General features: G+C 44.6%; 1 pseudogene; it reads right to left on the bottom strand.

Annotated features, from left to right (window-relative positions):
• Positions 1-13,896: 13,896 nt before the first annotated feature.
• Positions 13,897-14,327, bottom strand: LOC114622404 (annotated as a pseudogene).
• Positions 14,328-15,663: the final 1,336 nt, after the last annotated feature.

The following is a 15,663-nucleotide window of genomic DNA, read 5'->3' as shown; positions in this document are numbered from 1 at the left end:
CATTTAAAAAATAAGCTGTCTGTTGTGTGCAACATGCACCTTGTAATACATACTGTTGTGTGACAAAACATTTCCTGGGGAGCTGTAACAGACACAGCTACTCATCCCAAATAGGGAGTCCACCACAAAACAAAGTACAGATACCACCAAAGTCCAACTTGGTGAACCATGAGTTTTATTGGGGTTCCTTACAGGAGCAGAAATGACTTTCAGAAAAGACTTCATCTTACCAAAGCCCAGCCCAGCGTATGTGCTCACAAAAGCAGGGAACCTGGAGCACACTGCACAGCCTGCAGGCAGCTCAGCGGGTTGGAGAGTGTCCTTTCCTGGTGCCTCAGTTGGTCTAACCCTCTTCCAAGCTGTTGGCTGGTTTCTGCTTCTTCCAGGCAGCTGATGTGGTGGCAGAGTCCTCTTTGCAGCCCCACTTGTGTGAGCGTTTTCTTGGCAGCTCTGTTCTGGTGGGTTAGTTTCTGAGGGGTGGTCACCTTCTTATTGCTCACTCTGGCAGGGAGGGGCATAGTAAATCTGGTTAGTTTCGGGGATTTCCTGAATCCACATCGAGTTGTTTACCTTCCTGCTTAAGGAGCGTCCCTGCAGGGTGGTTTGTTTCAATCTTGGAGGAAGCTGTTACACAACACATACTTTTAATATCATCAGCATATGGGAGGAGGTAGACACAGCCCTGACTTCTGCACACAATTGCCCATGCTCGCCCACACATCTTCCCCTCTTTTGGTTTTTGCAGAGTTGGTCATCAACGTAGGTCCTTGGACTCTGCCACTGGACGGCATCCTCAAACCATCAAAAACCTGTTTTCCCAGTCCATCTTTCAGTCTAGCACGCTTCCAGATTGAGGGTCCCACAAGCTGCGGGGACAGCCTGGAGAACCGGAAGAGGCTAAGTCACTAAGCTGCGCCATTAGCCCTCCTTCCACAGCGGTCCACTTGCAGTGGCTCTTCCTTCTCTTGGGTTTTAAGGGAACCAACTGTCCTGTCTCAATCTTTCTCCTTCCTTTTGGCAAGACTTTCTTAGTAGCTTTCATTAAAGGCCCATCTCTCTCTGTCCCCTTTCTCACCTCTCCTGATGCCAACTGAGCTTCACTTGTTATGAGGTCCGGAGGGAGCCTGGTCTTTGATGCAGACCTCCTGTTCCTGAGCTACTATATCCTAGTTCAGAGCTTGGCCTTCACTCCTAATTTTATCAATTTGTTTATCCATTTATAAATGATAGTGTCTTTCTATGTAGTCCATTCTGGCCTCAAACTCTCTAACCTCCTGCTTCAGCCTTCTGGGTGCTAGGGTTTAGGAGTGTGCACCGTTCACCCAGCTCTTCAGTCTTGACTTCAGTCCTGATTTTACTACCCACTGAAATGGTGACCTTAGCAAGATGGAGAAATTGTTAGTGGTTAAGAGGGCTTGATACTCTTCCAAAGGACCTGAGTTTGAGTCCCAGAATCAGGTTGGTCCTTCTGCTCCAGGGGAATCCTTCTTCTGGCCTCTGCAGGCCCGTAGCATCTCATAAACCAGACACATAAATATTAATAAAAATAAGAATAAATTTTTTTGAAGGTGTCCTGGATGATGTAGTGCCCACTAAGCCTGATAACCTAAGACTGATTCCTGGGCCCCACACAGTGGAAGGAGAGAACGGACTCCCACAGATTGTCCTTTGACCTCCACAGGAAAACCATGACTCACATGCACATACACAGACACAAATAGAAAGCACATGTTGGTCTGACAGAGGGGCCGGGTTCGACTCAGCACCCACAGCATACTTTACAACTATCTGTAACTACTGTCCCAGGGCATCTGATGACACATTCTTTTGACATTAGCAGGCACCAGGCATTCACATAATGGAAATTCATAAATATGTACATACATACATACATACATACATACATACATACATACAGGTAACTCACATAAAATGAAACAAGTAAATAGTAACAACAACAACAACAATAAAACTAACTTAAATCCCACATGTTCCCTAATGTACTATTTCCTCTGGCTGTGATCCTATTTACCTTTGTAAATTCCCTTCTGGGCCCCACTAGAATCCTGATTAATGCTAGATTCTTTTCCTTGTCTTTCATTCTTTCCACTCAATGTATTACAGAAAGAGCAACGCCTTGTAATTTTTTATTAGAATATTTTTATTATATAGTAATAGGTTTCATTATATTTGCATGTATGTATATAATGTATTGTGATCATATTCTTCCCATACGAGCTGGTCCCTGCCCCCATTCCTGCTAATCTCTTTCCTGTTTCCAGCTACCACCACTTCTACATGCATGTCCTGTGTGTATAACCCAAGGACTGTCAGCACAGTTGTTTACAGACACATGAGTGATGGTTTGTTGCCAGAGCATGAGCACCCTACCAGTGGGTACACCACTGAGAAAAATGTCTCTCCCTATACCATCAACCGTCAATTATGTGTAAGTCCTCAGGTGGGAGCAGGGCCCCACAACCCCTCCCCTTCCATGACAGGGCGTTGATGGGCCTAATGATGTGTAGAGCTTATGCATGTCATTACACTTGCTCTGGGTCCAAGAGTACAGCAGCTATGCCACGCCCAGTGGTTACAACTCACCCATTTCTCTCCTCCCTTCCCCTGGATCTTATATTTGCTCTTTCACTTCTATCTGGGACTACAGTTTGGTGGCTTCTTGCTGAGCCTCTGGGACACTGTAAGATAAATACATGACATATATTTGTTTGGTCTTTGGATCCATTTCTAAACAAATAGCTCATAAAATCCCTGGAATCTATCAAGTCCTAAAATTTTGGATTGACTGATAGTTGGTAGCCCTAGTAGCTTCTGGGATTGGTCACTAGAAAGGCCAGAGAAACACTAGAGGGTTGTCTGTTTCAGCCCCATCCCCCAGACAGTGAGAAGGCAGAGAGACTGAAGATAGTTGGGCAACCTTTTCTTTTTGAGGCAAGATCTCACTCATACTGTAGTCTAGGATACCCATAGCCCAAGCTTGTTTGGAATCCACCATGTAGCTCAGGCTGGCCCCAAACTCATGGCAGTCCTCCTGTGATTCTAGGCATGATCTACTATGTCCAACACTTCCGTTATCTGTTTGTTTGGTTTAATCAGAAAAATAAAATAAAATCCAAAGAGACACCAGTCTTGCTTCTTGCTACCTTCTCCAACTTTCTCTGTGCAGCACAGTGATGCGTCCAGAAGCCTGTGAGCACACACAGACATTCTTGAGCACTTTACCCTGGATACACTTGTTTATTGCCCGCCATGCCGGTAACCTGCAATACTACCACTAAGGTTTAAAGGTAAAGGCCAAAAGAGGAAGAAAACAACACAGCAAAGACCCACTTGTCTCGTATATTGTTTCCAGAATTGTTAAGGTCAAAGTCTGGTCCCTGCCAGCCCTGACAAGGCCGACTTGGCCACCAGTCCTTAAGAGGACAATTAAAGAGACATGTAATGGGAAAATCAGAGAGATGAACTTCATTCAGTGTTACCACACTCAGAAAAGGAACAAATAAAGGGGTCCAGTGATCTACCCCACCCCCAATCCATCTTTAAAACCCTGCCACAGGTTTATGTTTAAACAAAGGGCAAGAGGTATGCGTAATTATAGTCCCGGCCAACAACGGCTCCATTACTGTGTCTGCTTCAGCCTCTCCTGAAAAGTGCTGCGGTGGTGGTTGGAATAAAAATGTCCTTGCAGGCTCAGGGATTTGAATGATTGGTCTCTCAGATTGGTGGTCCTGCTCGGGGGATGCTACAGAACTCTAAGGAGTAACCTTGGTGTCAGAAGTACCTCACTGGGTGGGGTACTTTGAGAGTTCCTAGAGTGTCTCACATTTAGTTCACACTGTGCTTTGTGTTTATAGTAGAAGTTGTGATCTTAGTGTCCTGTCTCTGCTACCTGTTGTCTTGCTTCCCTGACCTAGCAGGCTCTCTGGAATTGAAAGCCAAAAGAAGCTCTCCCTTCCTTAAGTGAGTTGCCTTCTGTCATGTTTTATCACAGCAAAAGAAAGGTAACTAATGTAATGAGTAGGATGTGAAGTGTCTCCCTGCAAGACAAGCTCCTCTTCCTGCTGGCTCCAACCTTCAGCCTTTCCCTCCCCGCAGCATGAGATTCATGGAGAAATTCCAATACCTTGGGTTCCAGTGTTCAGAAGTCGTAAAGCCAAGGGGTGCAGGTAACTTCTGACTGTTTTCACTCCAGCTAAGACATCTGTAGAACAGTGAGATCCATGCTGCTACAACACCCATCCAGGAACTGACAGGGAAGTCATGACTCCTCATCAGCCTGCAGTATGGTTGCTGCTGCCAGAGGACATTTTAGTGGTGGGTATTTTTTTCTGTCAATCTCTTTAGACAAATGATAAAAGCAGGTTTAACTTAGTCTTCTAGTATCAGGCAATATGCTTCGGTGGTGGTTTTCACTCTCCCTCCACTGTTTGAACCACCTCTTCTTGTACCTATGCTGGGTGTGTGAAATGAATCTCTTCCTTTTCCACTGACAGTCATTCTGCCAAATCCCTCCTTCTTCCCTAATTCTGTCATATCACCCCACCTCATCTGATGAGCCACCTCCACTCGCGATGCGGTTCACAGGTCATATGCACACGTGATTACACATTGGGCTGCATAGTTTTTGCTCATTATCGCCTAGATCATGCTTACTGAAAACTCCGAGCCTGGCCAGGCGGTGGTGGTGCACACCTTTAATCCCAGCACTTGGGAGGCAGAGGCAGGCAGACCTATATGAGTTTGAGGGCAGTCTGGTCTACAGAGCAAGTTCCAGGAAAGCAGGGCTACACTGAGAAATCCTGTGTCAAAAACAAAACAAACCTCCAAAAAAAAAAAAAAAGAAAAGAAAAGAAAAGAAAAGAAAAAAGAAAAAAGAAAGAAAGAAAGAAAAGAAAATCCCACCATGCCTGCAAGAAGAGTCTGAATAAAGTGGCCCTCCAAGCTCCTTTTTGACATAGATTACCCAGTATTCCTTGCTAGGAAGGTATGTTTTCCCAGACTCAGGCAAAACTGAAAGTAGCTTCAGACAGAATTGTGGCTCTCTTTTGTATTATAGGTGGGTGTTATGGGGTATCCATCAAAGAAAACTGCTCAGACACTGGCATAAGCCAATAGAAAGTCTTTATTAGCTGGCCAGCAACTACACTGGGTATTCAGAATCCCAGTGAGGCCCCAAGCCTTTCTCAAGGTGAGCTTTTAAGTGCAAAATCCATGCCCTGGGTTGACATACTTCAGTTAACAACAACAGTTAGCCAAAAGTGGAACTACATAAGCCAAAAGGCAAGGTTAGTACATTTAGAGACTTTCCCAGAACTATGGAACTTGATGGATTAGGCCTTTGTCTTAGTTTTGGCAGGCAGTGTTGTCTACATGCTGAGTTTTAACAGTCTGAATGGCAGTTCTGTCATGGAGTCAGTTGTGCTAAGGTCTGGGGCCCTGTAACAGTGAGGAGACAGACACACTGTAGGCCAAGTGGCAAGTTGGAAGGGGGGCCGAGAGAACAAGTCAGGCTTTCTGATCACCAGCAAGGCATGCTGCACAAGAAGCTGTGGCACTGCAGCACTCACAAGAGTTGCACACCTCTTACATGGAGGTCATTAAGTCTTAAAGAAAACTGAGATAAAGACTAACATGTGTGTCTTGGGGCTTCTATGGTTTCCATGCTAGTTTTTAGTTATTTGGAACATTTTATTTTAATTAAAATGAGATCATAGTCATAGAAAGATGTATCAAGAAAATGAAAAGTGAGTGAAGAGAAATGAAGCAGAAAAGCAATATGACAGAAGGAGAAGAAAGGAACACCCAGGTGGGGCCTGGGCCGTGAAGTGAAGGCTGCGGGGCCAGGAGGCTGGGTGAGGGTCAGCCTTACCTCTGGCTCTGCACACATCATCACTTGGAGAATATCATTATTCCTTCTATCAACACCAACTGCCTCACGCCACAGATTTAAAGTTCAATGTCAGTTTTCTCCTTTCTTACCTTTAAAAAAAAGTGTATACACGAGCAGGTGCCCTTAGAGTCCAGAGGGTGACAAGTCAGATCCTCTGGAGCTCGAGTTACAGGCAGTTGTGAGCATCCAATGTAGGTGCTGGGTCCGGAACTCCGTCCTCTAAAAAAGCAATCAGCGCTCTTAACCTCTGAGCTACCTCTCAAACCTTCTCCTACCTTTACTACTATCCCAGTCAGTATCTGAGTGCAGGAGTCAAGGGAAACTCAGAGAGCATGCATCACAATAATTGACTCAGACACGTGAAAATGTCTGTCAGGCAGTGGTGGCACTCAGTCCTTTAGTCCCAGCACTCAGGAGGCAAAGGCAGGTGGATCTCTCAGATCGAGGACAGCATGGTCTACAGAGTGAGTTCCAGGACAGTCAGGGGTATACATAAAACAATGCAAAGCAAAAACCCTGTTTGGAAAAAACAAAAACAAACAAACAAAAAAATTTCAGTGTTCCGTGGAGTTTAGGTCATCCTGGCTTTCAAGATGGGAACATTTTAGGAAGTCTGTTCTGAGAAATCCATTTTTCTGTCTTTAATTCTATCTCCTAGGGTAAGGCTTGGAGATGCCCACTCCCCAGCCTGCTGAGAATTCAGTGAGCTAATCTGGGGGTTGTAAGGTTCAGATCATATCTTCCTCTGTGACACTTGGGGGTAGTATATAGTGCAACTGGCAAGACCCAGCCACCAGGGACACAACCTGACTCTTCATTAGTTTAATGGAAGAGTGTATTGAGATGATTATGGTTTCATACAAAGTTCTAAGAAATTACACTGAGAAATTCTCTGCACCTATATCATTTTCCCAAACAGCAGCATTTTTATAACGAGGTTATTAATAAAATGCACTATTCAAAGGTCCCCAGTATTACTTAAGTGAGTGTTCAGATCTATACACTATGGTCATGTGGGAAGATCTGTGCAGTTTAGATACTGAGCAGTTCCATCGGCATCCTTTGCACTACCCTAAAATAAGTGTACCCAGTTCTCCTGTGCCACCTCTTCCCATGGTTCCAACCCATTCTTGGCAACCACTATTGCCTGCTCTGAAATTCTGTGATTGTGAACCAGTCACTTAGGAGCTGTGCTTTCCTATCTGAAGAAATGGACTGTCATAACTCTTCTGAGCTTCCATTTATGGATCTGGTTTGTTTGTTTGTGTGTTTGTTTTAATAATATTAAATGGAAGGAAGCTGATGGTAGCATCATTTCAGGGCTGATATAATGACTAAGTGAACCAGGTATAGAGCTACTTCACTGTATGTCTGTAATGTCAACGCTCAGAAGACCAAGACAAGAGGATGAAGAATGAGACTGTCTGAAAGGAGCAACAATAAAAACAGACCCTGTCCTGACCTGTAATCCCAGCACTTGGGAAGCTTTGAGGATAAAAGGATTGCTGGATTGTCACATGGTTGAGGCCAGCCTAGGCTACATAATGAGTTTCAGACCAGCCTGGGCTAGAAAGTGAGACCTAGATTTTTTTTTTTTTTTTTAAGAAGGAAGGAAGGGCCGGCAGTGGTGGCTCACGCCTTTAATCCCAGCGCTTGGGAGACAGAGGCAGTGAATTTCTGAGTTCAAGGCCAGCCTGGTCTACAGAGTGAGTTCCAGGACAGCCAGGGCTACACAGAGAAACCCTGCCTCAGAAAAAAAAAAAAAAGGAAGGAAGGAAGGTAGGCATGGTGGTGCATGTCTTTAATCCCAGCACTCAGGAGGCAGAGGCAGCTAAATCTCTGAGTTCAAGGTGAGCCTGGTCTACAGAGTGAGTTCCAGGATAGCCAGGGCTATATAGAGAAACCCTGTATCAATAATAGTAACAGTGGCAGCAACAAACAAACAAACAAACAAACCAATTTGAAAAAAAATCTTAGAAAACAGACCAGATGAATCCCAGCCGTGTACAGAGAAGCTCCCGATTTCACTCCTGTCCTTCCTGCTTTGCGCTTCCAGATGTATCAAACTGCTCCTACTCGGGAACTTTCTTCTGAACTCAAGAAGGACAGAAGTTACACTCTTGGATCTTCTTTGAGGAAATGGCTTCCCTGAGCGAAGAGGTGAGAGACAGTATAAAACGTGGTGAAAATAGTAAGTCTCTTTTTAATCATTCTCCAAGCTGTCGTGGCAGAGTCCTGAGAGTGTCTGTGCAATATCAAGAACCAACGAGACTTTACAGCCAACCAATTTCACAATTAAATAAAGAAAAGCCTTCTAATTGCATGCATACTGTATCTCAGCACCACACAGCATGTATGCACAGAAAAAGGAAAAAGTTGAATTGAGGGTGAATTGGTTCTGAGTTTTCTATAAATACTGAGTTTGGCTTCCACTAGAGTTCATCAAAGACCAGTGATAGCAAGACCTAAAGGTTAAAGAAAGCACTTAGAGGAGATGAACTTGAAATCTGAGCATTATTGTGTACGTCTCAGTCAAAGAGGGTCAGGGTGCTCTGCTGCAGAGGGAATACTCCTGCCTGGCCTTCTGCTCTAAATGATCTAAGTTACAGCTGCCTCAGGATGCTGATACAGACACAAAACACAAATGCTCTCTCTTATTAATTCAGTAGATATGAGCTGGGACTAGAAAGTGTGTGTGTGTGTGTGTGTGTGTGTGTGTGTGTGTGTGTGTGTGCAGCTTTCTACATGACGGGTCCTAAGGATCAAACTCATGTCAGTCATCAGGCTTGCCCACAGAAACCTTTCCACCCTCCCATGTGTATTTATTTTTGTTTTGTTTTAACAAAATCTATAATCTTGGAAGATTATAGTAGTCAAGCAAGCTGACCCTCTCCTACTTAGGATTTGTCTCTGGTTCTTAGATTAGCTTGGTCTGACATGTCTTGAGTCTGACATCTCTCTTCTGTAAGATTTCTTTCACAGTTTTCCTCTTAGGGTTGGGGTATAAACAGAAACACCCCAGGTTGCTATAACGGCCTTGTCACAGAAGCTCCTATTTCTCTAACGTGAATGAGAACCTGGGTTTGTTCCCAGTACCAGAGATAAAAATGGGTTGTGTTTTTTTCTTTTATGAGCAATGATTGAACTCAGAGCACCACAGACTTCATTGTGACTTTAATTGTTAAAATCCTACTTTCAGTGATGGTTCTTGAACACTTTCACCTCTCTTCTAGCCCACCATTTACCAGAGTTAGTAGAAAAGAAAGGATACGGGGGAAGAGGACATGTTTTGAGATTGTTCTTTAGAGCAATTTCCATCTTTGTTTTCAGGAAATCAGTAGTTCAGTTCACAGGTCAGCAGTGGCTCTATCTACTCACAACACTTCATGGATAAGCCACCAATCCAGTTCTGTAGTGTCAGGATAGCAGCAGCTGTGCCATAACCCAGCAGATCTCAGCCAAATCAGCACAAGTCAGCAGGAGGAACCAGGACCAACAGGAACACCAGGAGAAGTCCTCAGTTAAGCCTCACTCAGGGAATCAAAGATCAGCAAAGAGTTGAGACCAACGATCACTGCAGAGCTAGCTGTACGAGCAAGCCCCTCTCTCAATCCACAGTCTTATTTATACTCCCTCCAAACATGACATGTGCTCCGTGGGTTTGCCTTATCACATGGCTCGCCTCAACACATGAGTCTGACTTAGCAAAACTCCACATGAATCTGTCTCAGTTGACATCACTCTGCCAATTTTCCTGGGTCCACAGAAGTGGCAAGAAGCCACAGTATACCAGCAGAAGTTTTTTGGTGAGTTTCTCTCTATGGAGTCCAAACAAATAGAGGTCAACTACGCAGTGTAAGGTGGACCAATACATGTGTGGCTTTAGCAAAGAATTTCTCATCAAGCATCTTTTCACATGCTTGCTTTAGCAAAAACGTCCATTCACTGTGTCTGCTTCAGGAAAACACTCCTTCACGTGATTGCCCCAGCAAAACACTGTCTGACACAACTGACTTTCCAAAGAACCCTTAAGTTTCCACTTCGTGTCTCTCTATCACTGAGCCACACACATTATAGCCAGAAAGGGAATCTGCAAGTTCCATGGATGGTTCAGCTTCCTTATATCCATGGAATTATGCTTTGTCCTGGTGACCCTCACATCCTCATCCCGGCAGTTCTGAAGCAGTAGACTGACTGATAGATACATGGTGTGGTGGGCTACACTTCTTACCTGAGATATTCTCTAATGCCCTTTCCCTGAGGGTAGAGTCTCGGAACACTCAGTCTAATCTTTCTCTGCTTCCCCTCCCTCTCTCCCTCCCTCCCTCTCTCCCTCCCTCCCTCTCTCCCTCCCTCCCTCCCTCCCTCCCTCCCTCCCTCCCTCCACCAAGTCATTTGTCCAGTGAAGGCACTCTGGCCAGCTCGAGTGTGGCAAGCATGGCTCTGTCAGGCTTTGTCCTTCTCCCCATCCCCTCTCCTTGCTAAAAACCTTTAGATTACATTCCTAAAGCTGGCCACCAAGGTCTATTCTCTTATATGGCCACTTCTTCCTTCTGAGGCTGGCCACCAAGGTCTATTCTCTTATATGGCCACTTCCTCCTTCTGAGGCTGACCACCAAGGTCCATCTATCAAAATATTGAAGTCCAGCAATCAAAAGGTCCTTTTAGCTCATCTAATTAAAATGCCCAATTAAAATTAAACACCTCGCCAGGCAGTGGTGGCGCACGCCTTTAATACCAGCACTTGGGAGGTAGAGTCAGGTGGATTTCTGAGTTCGAGGCCAGCCTGTCTACAGAGTGAGTTCCAGGACAGCCAGGGCTACACAGCAAAACCCTGTCTCGAAAAACCAAAAAAATAAAATAAAATAAAAATTAAAATTAAAAAAAAAAAAGTAAACACTTCATCCTAACATGGGATTTCCCTTTTACTTTTTTTTTTTTTTCCCCGAGACAGGGATTCTCTGTGTAGCCCTGGCTGTCCTGGAACTCCCTCTGTAGACCAGGCTGGCCTCGAACTCAGAAATCTGCCTGCCTCTGCCTCCCAGGTGCTGGGATTAAAGGTATGTGCCACCACTGCCCAGCTCCCTTTTACTTTTATAAACTGCTATTTGTCTATGGGTCATGTCTGTCTTCTCTCTATCCAGAGGCAGTCCTTTGTCCTCTGGGACAAATACCTCTTTCCCCTCTTCCCTGTTCATATGGTTGCTGGGAATTGAACTCAGGACCTCTGCTAGAGCAGTTAGTGCTCTTAACCACTGAACCATCAATCCAGCCCAGACTGTTTGAGATTGAACAGAGCTAGCTGTTGCACCATCTGTGTGATGGTTCAAGAGAAACTTCTAGCAATAGTCTGTACTCATTTTCATTTTTGTCATGTATTTGTGAAAGTTCTCCATGTCTCTCTGCTTCTTCCCTCTTTCACGGTATCATCAGCTTTCATTCAAACCCTGCTCACTAGTCTCTTACTAGTCTCTGCTCGGTATTAACGCTAGAAATAAAACCACCTATAGACCAAGCAAGTGCTCTGCTATGCAGTCTGACCCTTTTGGCCTCTACTGTTTTCCTTCTCTTCCTCCTCTTCTTTCTCCTCTTCCTCCTCTCTTCTTTTTTCCTTCTTTTTCTCTTCCTCTTCTTCCTCCCGCTTCTTCTTCCCCCTGCCCTCTAAGACAGGGACTTTCTAGGTAGCCCTGGCTGTCTTGGAACTATCTATGTTGACCAGGCTGGCTTTGAACTCACAAAGAACAATCTACCTCTGCCTTCCTAGTGCTGAGATTAAAGGTGTGTGCCATTCTGCTTGGCTCCCATTCTTGTCTCTGTAGAGTTACTATCCCACTGATCACTATTTGTTGTTATTTATTTACATATTGCCTACATGTTCATAAGTGTATATCTATGTGTCATAGCATGTGTGTCGAGGTCAAAGGAAAACTTGTGCGGATCAGTTCTCTTCTTCCCACATCTGGATCCTCAGAACTGAACTCACATCATCTTGCCAGCAAGCACCTTTGCCCCCTGAGCAATCTCACCAGTCCTGTTTTGCTTTTTTACATAAGGTTGTTTTATATAACCTTGGTTGGCTGGCCTAGAACTCACTTGATCCTCCTGCCTCAGCTTTCTGAGTGCTGGAATTATAGGCAGGAGACACCATGAACACTATTAAAAATGTGAGGGGAAGGAGAGGATGTGAATTTGGGGGTTGGAGGTTCTGGCATGTTTGAAACTAAACTTGATCCCAATACTAAATAAAAAATTCAAACCAGTATCTTTATTAAAATCTCTCTCTTTGTTTTTTTTTTTTTTTTTTTTGGGACAGGGTTTCTCTGTATAGTCCTGGCTGTCCTGGAACTCACTCTGTAGACCAGGCTGGCCTCAAACTCAGAAATCTGCCTGCCTCTGCCTCCCAAGTGCTGGGATTAAAGGCGAGCGACACCACTGCCCGGCCACTCAGTTAGCTGAGCTCCTCCGCCCAAGATTCTGGGAGTGGAACTAATTTTGAGACAAGGTTTCAGGTAGCTCAGGCTGACTTCAAATGCTGATATAGCCTCAAAGGACTTTAAGTTTTCTCCTGAGGGCTAGAATTACAGGTTTCTACTGGCATATTTGGCTAATTGTCCTACCTTGCCCCCTCTCCCTTTAAAATGGTACTGGGGCTCAAACCTAGAACCTCAGACATGCTAGGCAAGAACTCTCTCACAAAGCTATGTTCTCTGCTCTTTTATAGTTTTTCATTTTGAGACTGGTTCTCAAAAAGTTACCCAGGCTGGCTTTGAACTCACTCAGGTAAGCCTTGAACTAATACTCAGTTTCCTGAGTATCAGAGATTGCTGTCCTATGCAATCATGCTTGGTTTCAATTAAGATGTCTTCTTCTTATAAATTAAAACCCTTTTCCATTGTACATATTCACTGTGTAATGTCAATTAGTGTTCTGGTCAGTCACTAATTCACACCATACCTTAGATGACTGGCAGGTACCCCGAGGACTCTGTCTTTCTTGGGCCTTGATTTGGATCAGGGATCAGAGCTTTAGGATCAGGAAGAAGCAGGCTGGTAGGATTTTAATTATCAGCTTACTGACTGAGGAGAATTTCTTCACCACTCCCCTGAAAAGTCATCCCTTACTTCTGACAAGCCACCCCCATATTCTGTCTCTACTTGCTTCTGGATCCCCTCCAACTTTCCTGGGAGTTTCCCTTGGAAAACTTTCTTCCCTAGGTGGACTCCCCATCCCCCAACTCTGAAAGAAGATGGAGCTTTCAGGATCAGAGATTCTTGTTTTTGGTGGCCACACCTTAGACACTCAACTGAGGCGACGCCAGGACCTGGAGGTCAGCCTGAATCCCATCAGCAGTTGTTAGGTGCCACCTCAGCTCCTGCTCCGTCCACACCCTGGTTCCACCCACCAGCTCTGCCCTGCCCTCGTTTCCTGAACCTTTCCTGGCCTGTACCTTACCTCACCTTTTTCCTTTTTTTTTTTAAGAAAAATAAAAAAACAAAACAAAAAACAAAACAAAAAAAACTTGGATGTGTGCCTAATTCGGCCATCAGCTTCTTCAGGGCTGGAAACACTTCATCTTTGCTAGTGCTGCAATTCTGCCCTCTAGTAGCTGAAACTGGAAACATAGCTGCCCCTGGAAAGACAGCCCTCTCTTTTCCTAGTGCCCGCCTCCTTGTGGTCCGTCTACCCTTTGAAGAAGGACTGAAGCAGCTTGCTGCCTCTGGGCTCCAAGGGTCCTGGGTCCCAGCTTTCTCTGTGGTACCATGAAGGCCAGTCCACATTGGCTTCATATTCAAGCCAAGGTCTCTCTCTGCCTCTCTGCTATGTCTTCCTTTCCCTGCAGCCTTGATCATGACAGAATGAGCTATTCCAAGGACTGGGCTGAGAATGGTGCTTCTTCTTCTTCTTCTTCTTCCTCTTCCTCTTCCTCCTCTTCCTCTTCTTTTCAGAATATGAAAATTTATTACTGTGTTTCCATTGCCAACCTTTTATGATCCTAGTCTTTCCTTCTTGCCTTTGTATAGAGCCAAAAAAGACATACTGGCTACTTTAACCACTTTAACACAGACTCCAGGAATAGTACCTACAGCATGACCTTTTCAACCAAATTCAGCAACCAGAACTTCATTGTTTTCCTCAATGATGTTCCAGCAGCCATCACTGGGTACGAATGCTGACCTTCTTGCGGTTCTTAATGAGCTTCACCCTGACACACTTCTTGATGGCAGAATTTGGCTTTTTGGCTTCAACCCCTACTTTTTCCAGCACAATTCCCTTTGCATGAGAGGCAACCCCCAAAAGGATTGGCCTTCAGAGGTGTGCCTAAGTGGGCTTTCTTGTACTGTTTACCATGCCACTTCTGGTCCTGTCAGTGACTTTGGAGATTCCTGGTGATACAGAAGCAATAATAGTTGCTCATTTTGCCAGCACTATGGGCCTGAGAGAAAGAGCAAGAATGGTTCTTCTTCTTCTTCTTCTTCTTTTCTTAAAATCAAATCGTAATTTTTACTTATTCACACAGGGGTTATAAACACAAAAAGGCAGGATGTGGGGAAGGAGATGACACCAGAGTGTAGGTGTTCAGGGGGAATACAGATATCTTTCAGAAGAGGGTATCGGCTGGGTGAAGGTTCAGGAGACAGGTCACTATGACTCTGCCTATGATTCACTTGTTCTTATCTAAGTTGGTGCTATCCAACAAGGCTACCCATTTACAAGGTCTATGACTACTCAGGCTGGTAAATTTCCACAAAAGCTGCCTGTTTACAATAGCTTATAGCCATCTGTTTCAGTGTTTTTTCACAGAGACCCAAGACTTTGTGTAAGCATGCATGTATGTCAGGCCTATTGCTGATTTTAGGCCTATGGTTGATTTTAGGCCTTCATTGTGTAAGCAGGGCTGCCCCTGACATCTCCTCCCTTCTCTAAATATAAGGGCTGTGGTGATTCTAATCTTGCGAAGGCAGGGATAGAGGCCTGACCTCCAGTAATTGAAGGAGACTTTGTAATGGCTCCAGTCCTCCTGTCATTGTCCAGTGAGGCATGAGGGCCATACCTGTCCCGATGTCTTTTTCCTGGAGAGGGGATACTTTTGACATCAACCCGTATGCAGTCAGGCTTGTCCCTCAGGGAACCCAGAGAGATATTTTTAACTTTTATTTATATTCCCTTCCAGTGCTTAGCCTCACAGCCTAAGCAAGAATTCAGATCGGCCAGTCAAAGGGGGTTCTGGGTGGCCCTTCTCCTGCTTGGTTTAGGGGCAGAAGTCCCCTCTTTTAGATTGGGTGGAGATGGGTTTTGGGAACACCCTGAATAGAGTAACAACCTCATCCTGAGTCTCATGGTCCTCCATAGCTAACTTATGATAATGTATCTGAATAGGTTTTGCTACCAAATTATCATCTGTTGTTTCACAAAGTTAGTCAGCCTATTTAAGGCCCAGGGACCTAAAGAAATAAGCAAAAATAACCCAATTAATGGTTTCAAGATGGGAGGAAGTAAGGTTGACAACCATGGAGAGGTTGAAAACCAATTCTTATACCAGCACTCATCTTTCTCTTTCTCTCCCTGTCTTTTCTCAGGGCCTTCTCTGACCTTTTTCATGCCCTTTTTAACCATCCCTGTCTTGTCTGTGTAAAGGCAACATTCTTCTTTAAGGGCTGTACACAGTCAAGAGCTGTATACAGCCTTTTCTATTGTAAAAGAGTAAATGAAGTCCAATAAAGTCCTTTGCAGTTTTTGGAGATCACTTCAGA

Source organism: Grammomys surdaster, unplaced genomic scaffold (genome assembly GCF_004785775.1).
Source record: "Grammomys surdaster isolate TR1022 unplaced genomic scaffold, NIH_TR_1.0 64, whole genome shotgun sequence".
Taxonomy (NCBI): domain Eukaryota; kingdom Metazoa; phylum Chordata; class Mammalia; order Rodentia; family Muridae; genus Grammomys; species Grammomys surdaster.
Note: the sequence above shows the minus strand (reverse complement) of the source record. Positions and strands in the feature narration are given on the sequence as shown.